This window comes from Mesoplodon bidens (genome assembly GCF_964165515.1).
Source record: "Mesoplodon bidens genome assembly, chromosome: 1".
In the NCBI taxonomy this organism is placed as follows: Eukaryota; Metazoa; Chordata; class Mammalia; order Artiodactyla; family Ziphiidae; genus Mesoplodon; species Mesoplodon bidens.
Window position 1 is genome coordinate 202,278,702 of NC_138176.1, and position 9,587 is coordinate 202,288,288.

At 37.0% G+C, this 9,587-nt stretch overlaps 1 pseudogene across 1 annotated transcript; it reads right to left on the bottom strand.

The window, feature by feature from the left end:
• Positions 1 to 5,908: 5,908 nt before the first annotated feature.
• LOC308618154 (large ribosomal subunit protein eL33-like) lies at positions 5,909 to 6,717 on the bottom strand (annotated as a pseudogene). The gene has a single exon. The product of its transcript is annotated as a large ribosomal subunit protein eL33-like (transcript).
• Positions 6,718 to 9,587: the final 2,870 nt, after the last annotated feature.

Sequence of the window (9,587 nt, forward strand, 5' to 3'; positions counted from 1 at the left end):
ATGTCAAATGCCTGGTCCTCATCTCTCCTTTAGTAAAAGAAGGTATTTAAGCTAATATTTAACATTCTTCTCAACTCTAAAGTCTCGAGGTTCCAAACATCTCCCTAATTAGATGGGTATCAATTGCTGAGCCATGTGAGGGATACTCTTTCCTTCTAACCAAGTTACAGTAAAATCCAGACTATGGAGGGGGAAAGGTTAACATTAATAAGAACATATTATATGGTATGTTGGCAAAGGACTCATTTACAAAAGCACATGATATGTCTGAGACATGCAAAGTACAAAGATGAATTTTTTCTTCCTTCTCATCTGACCTTTTAAAATCCGAAATAGTATTTATAGATGCCCCCTTCCCAATGCCATTTCTGTTCAAAACATTTCTGACCTTTGCAAATGCAAGGCGTGGAACTCTGAATGTGACTTTAAAAATCAATTAGTAAAGACTACAATGATATTTACCCATGTAGTTAAAAAGAAAATATTCTGAAAAAACTTTTTAAAGCAACCAGATAAACAACCTAGTAAATGATGAAGGTCATGTTGACTGTAGAACAGACGTCCTTTCTAACTCTCCTAAGTAATCATTGCAGTCTGGCTGTTGTCTGATAAGAGAGTTAATTATCCCATATTTCATTTTTTAAATTAATTAATTAATTTACTTTGGGCCACATTTGGTCTTCGCTGCTGCGAGTGGGCTTTTCTCTAGTTGCGGCGAGCGGAGCCTACTCTTCGTTGTGATGCTCAGGCTTCTCATTGCAGTGGCTTCTCTTGTTGCGGATCACAGGCTCTAGGTGCGCGGGCTTCAGTAGTTGTGGTGCGTGGGCTCAGTAGTTGTGCAGACTCTAGAGCGCAGGATCAGTAGTTGTGGCGCATGGGCTTAGTTGCTCCATGGCATGTGGGATCTTCCTGGACCAGGGCTCGAACCTGAGTCTGCTGCACTGGCAGGCGGATTCTTAATCACTGCGCCACCATATTTCATTTTTAAAAGCAACCTAAGATCTCAATTAAATGCTCAAGATGGGGAAAAAAAGTGTTTTTTTTCCTGTTGTTTTCATCCATTTTCTTTGTGACATGAACGTGACAATTCGATGAGAGAAAAATACCCCCCTTCCTAGTTCCCCGTGAAGTGTGTGCCCACTGCTGGGGGCTCCTCTGAGTTCTAACTCTTGCTGTAGCCTCACACGGTTGGAGAAGACAGCTAATTAATTTCACAGCTGTACTAAATTTTCACAATGAGGTTACTGTCTGCTAAGGCAGTGTCTTCAAGACTGGGTCCTTGCTTCTCACACATACAGTGATTTGCCCTTTCAAATCTATGAGCCTGTTTCTCAAGACCCAGTAATGGGTGTGAAATGAATTTTACACGTTGCCAACTTACCTTACACATTTTTCTTTCAGCCTAATTATTTTAAAAATAATAATAATAAAAAAAGCTATTTAAAGAAGAACAGACTTTCAGCAACTGGCTTACCTGTCTCTCAAGCTGCAGGACACAGAGCATGTTCATACAGCCCTAAACTTAGGAAACTACAAGTCTATTGTTCCTTGTTCTTCATACATTCCTCATTAATTTTCTGTTCCTCCCTTTTCTTTCTAATCCCAGTTTTCTTTGCCTCTTCACCATGTCCTGTCATGAATGTTTTCAGTCTAAGTATTGCAAAAATATTGCCAGAAAATTTGGAGTAACTGCCACGGTTACACCAAATTTCCTTACTAGGGTCATTCCAACACTTAGAGGCTGATTGTGGCAGTTTCAGTTAATGGGGTGAGGGAGATTCAATATTTAATATTTCAGTTTTCAAGTGCACTTTTTTGGGAAACCTGAATAAGATTTGAGAACTGGAAAGAGCAGTATTAAGCCTACTCAGGCAATTGCAATATCCAAAGATTGTCTGACTAGAAGTTTTTCATAGTTTCTTTTTTTCCTGTTTCTATGGGAAAGAAAACTCCCTGGGAGACACTGAATTTAAAAGAAATGTTTAATATATAGGTGCTTCAAAAGTTGTATTAAAATTCATATTGTTAAATAATACAAAAGCACTCTGGCCAAGCATTTCTTAATACTGTTTCTAAACAAAAACTTAGTTACACACAATTCAGCTGACTGTACCCAACTCTTAGTTCTCATGCTAATGAGAAGTTAAAGCAGACTTACTTGAAAATCCACAGACATCTATAGTTTCACAACCAAATCTGTGTTAACAAAATATAACACTAAGATAGCTATAGATGGTGTAACTGGTTGTAATGAACTGAATTTTTACGTTTTGGAAAACAAGTCAGTTTTTGTCAAGGTTATATTTTTGGCAAAGACTACGTCATTTATAGAATAACAAACTCTCAGGAAAAAATTGAAGATTATTGATGGCCAAGCCTTACACAGAATACATCATTCAAGAATGTAAACCAATCCTACCTTCATTTCAGCCTGAAAAATGAGTGAAGTCAGTTCATTCTAGGTCCTAGAAGTCACTAGCTATATTGGCTCCCAGGATATCAGTGTGTCTGGCAGGTTCCTGCTAAATTTGAAGTTGTTATGAGATGCAAAGCCCTAACAGGAAGATGTGAATCAGCACACAGACCAGGATGAGGCTGAAAGCTCTGTGAAGACACCTGCCCACTGATCAAAGACCAAGACACTTAGTCAGCATGCTGGATGGCCTGGGTGCCTGAGGGATATCATTGTAGTAATGAGTACCAATAAACCAGTTTAAGGATTGTGAGAAAATCGAGTTTAGTAGTCAACCTGCACTGTGTGAATAACAGTCTGAAATCAAATAGTAAGCATAATTCCGTCATTAAGACCTCCACAGACGACCCGGTGGGTTTTCTTTCATCCCCGAAGGTCCGTTTTATGTTGCATAGGTGCTGCCTGAGTTTGAGTTTCATCTTTTATTTCCATTTCCCATCCTCTGATGGAGGCACTAATGAGCTATAAAAATAGCCTAGGGGCAGACAAGATAAGGGCAGAGAAATCAAGGACAAGGATAATCTACAAATGAAAATATTACTCCCATAAAAACCAAGAGTTGGTTAGTGATGCCATGAAATAATGAAATTATCTCCAAAAATTCTGTTGCTGTTGTTTTTAAGGTACTGGAGAATACAAAGAATTCCTTAAGGTCTTTGGCACAGAAAACTCATGTTTCAGGAAACTGATTTTGGCTTATCTTACAAAGGAAAATTGTCCATAAAAGAATGAATGAGTCTAGCTTGGCTATGGGATCTTGCAATGACGGGCTTTATTTTCTGAAGGACCTAAATACTCTAAAGATTAAGCTGTGAAGGAAACTGTACTAGGCTAGAGAAAAAATCATTGCAAAGACTTAGCTAAATGTGGAATATGGGAAACCTCGACAGGAAGGGTATAAATTCGACTGGAAAAGGGGTTTCACTTTCAAGACCATATTGTATACTTAGATAATGTTGGGCACTGTCACATATTATCTAATTTAATCCTCCAAACAATCCAATGAGGTCACTGTTGTTGCTATCTTTATGCAGATGACAAATTGAGACTGAGAAAGCCACCAACTTGCTCAGGATCACAATTAGGGAGTGTTAGAAAGAGCCTTTCTGACACCAGAGCCCTTACTCCTTTCTACTTAAGAGGAATCTCTCAGATTTAAGAACAAATCGAGTAGCTGAGAAGGAGGTGGATGACAGGGAAAAATGAGTTTCCCTGTGTATTTTAGTTATTTGATCTAACAAAATAAGTTGGAAAATCCTTTGCACAATAAATTAGGGTTCATTAAAAATAAATTTAAAGAAAGTAATAACTGGATTTAGAAATAGGCTAAGGGGGATTTCCCTGGTGACACAGTGGTTAAGAATCCGCCTGCCAATGCAGGAGACATGAGTTCAATCCCTGGTCTGGGAAGATACCACATGCCGCAGAGCAACTAAGCCCGTATGCCACAACTACTGAGCTTGTGCTCTAGAGCCCATGAGCCACAACTACTGAGCCCACACGCCACAACTAGTGAAGACCATGCACCTAGAGCCTATGCTTCACAACACAATAAGAGAAGCCACCACAATGAGAATCCTGCACACTGCAATGAAGAGTAACCCCCGCTCACTGCAACTAGAGAAAGCCCATGTGCAGCAACGAAGACCCAATGCAGCCAAAAACAAACAAACAAATAAACCCCCCCAAAAAACCAAAAAAATAAAAATAGTCTAAGGACTTGTATAGATGTTTCTCCAAAAAAGACATAAAATGGCCAACAGATACATGAAAAAATGCTCAACACCACTAATTATCAGGGAAATGCAAATCAAAACCATGATGCAGTTATCATACCTGTTAGGATGGCTACTATCAAAAAAAAAAAAAAGATAGCAAGTGAGAATATGGGAAAATTTGAATTGTTACATGTTTTTGATGGGAGGTAAAATGATGCAGCTGCTATGGAAAAGACTATGGAGGGTTTTCCAAAAATTAAAAATAGAATTATCCTATGATCCAGTAATTTCACTCCTAGGTATTTATCTAAAAGAACTGAAATCAAGATCTCAAAATATCAGCACTCGTACGTCATTGCAGCATTATTCACTATTCAAAATTATATTGTGGAAATAGTTTAGATGCCCATTGACAAATGTATGGATAAGGAAAAACATGGTATATACCTATAATGGAATACTATTTAGCCTTAAAAAAGAAGAAAATTCTGCAATATGTGACAACATGGACGAAACTGGAGGACATTATTCTAAGTTAAATAAGCCAGTCACAGAAAGACAAATACTGCATGATTCCACCTATATGAGGTATCTAAAGTAGTCACATTTATAAACTGAGAGTGTGGAGTAGTGATTGCCAGGGGCTGGGGGTTGGGGGGGAAATGAGGAGTATCTAATCAACAAATGTAAAGTTTCAGTTATGCAGGATAAATAGAGCTTACTTATTGTACAACATAGTCAACAATAATGTGTTGTACACTTAAAAACTTAACAGAGGAAATATCATATTGTGTTCTTACCACAAAAAAATAAATATATGCTTGCATCCAGAAAAAAAAACTTTCTGAAAAGTGGAAATTATATTAAGTTTTTGTCACACCTAAGGAATATTTTGGTATTTGTGTGTATTATTATTATTATTATTATTATTATTCTCACACTGCCTTATAGAGTACCTGCACAAAGTAAGTATTATTGATTGCTGAGAAGACAGAAACTAGATAGTGTCAGTAAGAAAAGATCTTTCTTATGATCTCCTGAGGAATTAGCCAGACTACTCATTTGTGTCCTGGTGCTCTATCATGATTAGAACTTCCACAGAATTCTGCTGACTTGCATTCTGGATAGGGCACTATAGTACTACATCTTCTGTACTTCAGAAGCTCAAATTATTCTCCTAATAAAGGAGCTCAATGTGTAAATATATTAAGTAGGATACTATTCTATTTAGAGTGGTTTTACATCACCACAGTTTATATTAATGAACTTGCACACATAGACCTGAATATAGAAATGAATTTCATGTTCTCAGCAGTCTCAACCCCACATTCAAATTTTGATTATGTAGATAACATACTTAATTTAGCTATTCATTTAATGTAATGGACAAGGCCATTTAATTTGGTATCATATAAGCCAAAGCTTAATGATTCAATCATTTTTGTTTGAACTGGATATACCGTTGTCAACAATGAGTTCCAAAATCAATAAAAATACTTCAAACATATACAGATATAGGTGTATTTATAACACACATACAAATATTCCTTTCACAGTGGCCTCCCAAATTGTTTAACTCTCTCTCCTCAACAAAGAAACCAAAGATACAAAGAAATCAATAAAAATACTTCAAACATATACAGATATAGGTGTATTTATAACACACATACAAATATTCCTTTCACAGTGGCCTCCCAAATTGTTTAACTCTCTCTCCTCAACAAAGAAACCAAAGCACAAAAACCTAATAGTTTTTCTCTAAATGAACGGAAATTGAATGGATATTCTGGCTTGGGATCTTGATCTGGGCAATGGTCTCAATATTGTCAATTAGAAGGAAGTGTCCCATCATAGTTTACCAGTCAAACATCTTTTTACTTATTTTCAAGAGAACAAATCAGGGCTTCCCTGGTGGCGCGGTGGTTGAGAGTCTGCCTGCCGGTGCAGGGGACGTGGGTTCATGCCCCGGTCCGGGAGGGTCCCGTGTGCCGCGGAGCGGCTGGGCCCGTGGGCCATGGCCGCTGGGCCTGCGCGTCCGGAGCCTGTGCTCCGCAGGGGGAGAGGCTGCAGCAGTGAGAGGCCCGCGTACCGCAAAAAAAAAAAAAAAAAAAAAAAAAGAACAAATCCACATTTTTATTTATTTACTTTTCAGTAAGTTTAAATCCTTGAAGGGTACGGCATCACTTGGGTTCTCCGGCCAATGGCCTTAACAGGAAGATTACTTTGGAATTTGGCATGAACCACACCACTGTTTCCATGAGCATGAGTTATCTTTCCCCAGATTATTCTGGTTTTGTTAGGTTTTCCACCAGGAGTTACTATGTTGTTCTTTTCTTTGTACACATAGCACATCTCTTGTCTAGACAGAATTCAGTTTCATCTCGAGCATATACACCTTCAATTTTCAGAAGACTTTTGCGCTTCCTCTTGTTCCGTAGACAGAGCTTATAGCCAGAAAAAATGGCCTTGGACCACAGCCTTCCAGACATATTTGTCATTTTAGAAGTCCTGCTCCCAGCAGGCCTCCACAGGCTTTAAGATGGCTAAAAGAGCTACCACTGAAACATCTTAAAGTGATGCCTAATCATCAAAAAGTAAGTTCAATACACCAGCCTCAAATCAACCTTTTCAACCCTTTGTTTTGTCTCAATCCTTCATTGGACAAACCAGAAGTATCCAATATTTAAGTGCTTTGAACATAAAAGAGAAATTTCAAACTGAAAAAAAAAGACTGAAGGAGACAAGGATAATTCAAGGGACAGAAAATTAAAAAAAAATTTGTACCTCAGACTCACTTAATGACATTGCGTATATAGAGCAAGAGCAGCAGTGAAAAGTTCAGTGAAAAAGGAAAAAATTCTGAGATTAAAATGATGATTGCAGAAGTTAATATAGATCCAAAGCAAGACTGAAGATAAAAAAGAAATGCAGTGTACAAGTAGTCAAAATACTTATGCCTGAACATTTCTTGATTGATTAAATTCAAAAGATATATGACCGGGCCTCCCTGGTGGCGCAGTGGTTGAGAGTCCGCCTGCCGATGCAGGGGATACGGGTTCGTGCCCCGGTCTGGGAGGATCCCATATGCCGCGGAGCGGCTGGGCCCGTGAGCCATGGCCGCTGGGCCTGCGCGTCCGGAGCCTGTGCTCCGCAACGGGAGAGGCCACAACAGTGAGAGGCCCGCATACTGCAAAAAGAAAAAAAAAAAAAAAAAAAAAGATATATGACCTAGATGGGTGGGATGGGGATGGTGGGAGGGGGGTCCAAGAGAGATGGGGTACATGTATACATATAGCTGATTCACTTCATTGTACAGCAGAAACTAACACAACATTGTAAAGCAATTTTATTCCAATTTAAAAAAACAAAAAAAAGGTATGAGAAATAAAATACACACATGAATGAAATAGTCCACCTTCCAATTCTAGAAATTCTAAAGAAAAAGGATAAAGAAAATGTAGATAAGGAAACTATAAAAGAGATAATATAAGAGCATTTGCTAGACTTGGAAGACCCAAGCCTTCATATTTAAAGATCTACCCAGAACAGTAACTAAGTAAACATACAAACAAGTAACCAAGAGAAGATATATGATTGTGGAATTTCAGAACATCAATAATAAAAAGATTTTAAATCCTTCCAAGGAAGAAATAAAAGTTTATTTACAAAAGAACAAAAACCAGACTAATGTAAGACTTCTCACCAACAACAATGAATGCTAAAAATCAGTGTCCTGAGGAAAGATTGTTTTAAATTGTTATGGTTTTAAAATTATAAATTAATGTAAAAATAGAAAAAAACCTTTTTTCAACATGCTAAGATAAGCCTATTTTGCACAAACCATTCCTTAGTAAATTACTTCTGGTTATGAGGAAGTTAATTAAGAAAGGTTTGTAATCTAAGAAACAGTGCATCTAATCCAGATAAGCGATGAAGTTTACCCCTCCACACATATATCTATGCAGCAGTCCTGCAGAAACAAAGCCCTCCAGGGTGGAGAAGGTAAACAGACGATTGTCCAAAACACAGGTAAAGAATCAATAAGATAAAGTGAGAATTTAGAAAAACTGGAATATATTCTGAAAATAACTGATGGAGTATAGAAAAGAAAAATCCACTTGAAGTAATACTAGAAGGATTCTTTGCGAGGAACAGGGCATTGAACCCAGAAGAAAACAAAATTTTAAAATTTCTAAATTTCAGACTCTAAAATTAATGAATGTGTACTAATGTTTACTGGGAGCTTGGGCCCAGTAAACTAATCACAGAATAGTTTCTACTTTTTTCCCCATAGATTTAAAAATAAAATTATGGTAAAGAACATGAAACATTAGATCTACCCTCATAACAAAATTTTAAATACACAGTATTGTTATGCATAAGTACATGGTTATACAGCAGATCTCTAGTACTTATTTATCTTACATACTGAAATATTATACCAGTTAAATGGCAACTCCCCATTTCCCATCCATGCTGCTTCTGGCAACCATCATCCTATTCTTTGTTTCTATGGGCTTGACTGTTTGAGATAAGTTATATGAGGAGAATCATTTAGTATTTGTCCTTCTGTGACTGGCTTATTTCACTTAGCATAATGTCCTCCAGTTGCATATATGTTGTCATCTATGGCAGGATTTATTTCTCTTTTAAGGCTGACTGATATATGTATAAATCACATTTTCTTTATTCATTAATCTGTGGATGGATATTTAGATTGTTTCAATATTTTTGAAATTATGAATAATGCTGCAATGAATATGGGAGTGCATATATCTCTTGAAGATCCTGATTTTAATTATTTTGGATGTATGCTTCTGTGGGATTGCTAGATCTTATGTTAATTCAGTTTTTAAATTTTTGAGGAACTGTCATACTGTTTTCCATAGTGGCTGCACCATTTTACATTCCCACCAACAGTGTACAAGGAACTAGTTTCTCCACATCCTTGACAACACTATTAAGTGTTGTCAAGATAACATCTTTTGGGTTTTGTTTTTTTTTGATAATAGCCTTCCTAACAGGTGTGCTGTATTATTGTGACTTTGATTTAATTTTCCCCTGTTGATTCTTCCTTGGAGAAATGTCTGTTCAAGACCTTTGTCAATTTTTAAAAATTTGGGGTTTTTTTGTTATTGAGTTATAGGAGTTCCTTATATGTTTTGGATATGAATCCATTATCAGATAGATGATGTGCAAATACTTTCTCTTATTCTATAGATTACCTTTTCACTCTTTGATGGTTTCCTTTGCTGTGAAGAAACTTTTTAGTCTGATGCAGTCCCACTTGTCTTTTGTATTTTTGCTTTTTTGCCTATGCTTTTGATGTCATATCTAAGAAATTTTTCCCTATGTTTTCTTCTAAAAGTTTTACAATTCCAGGCCTTATGTTTAAA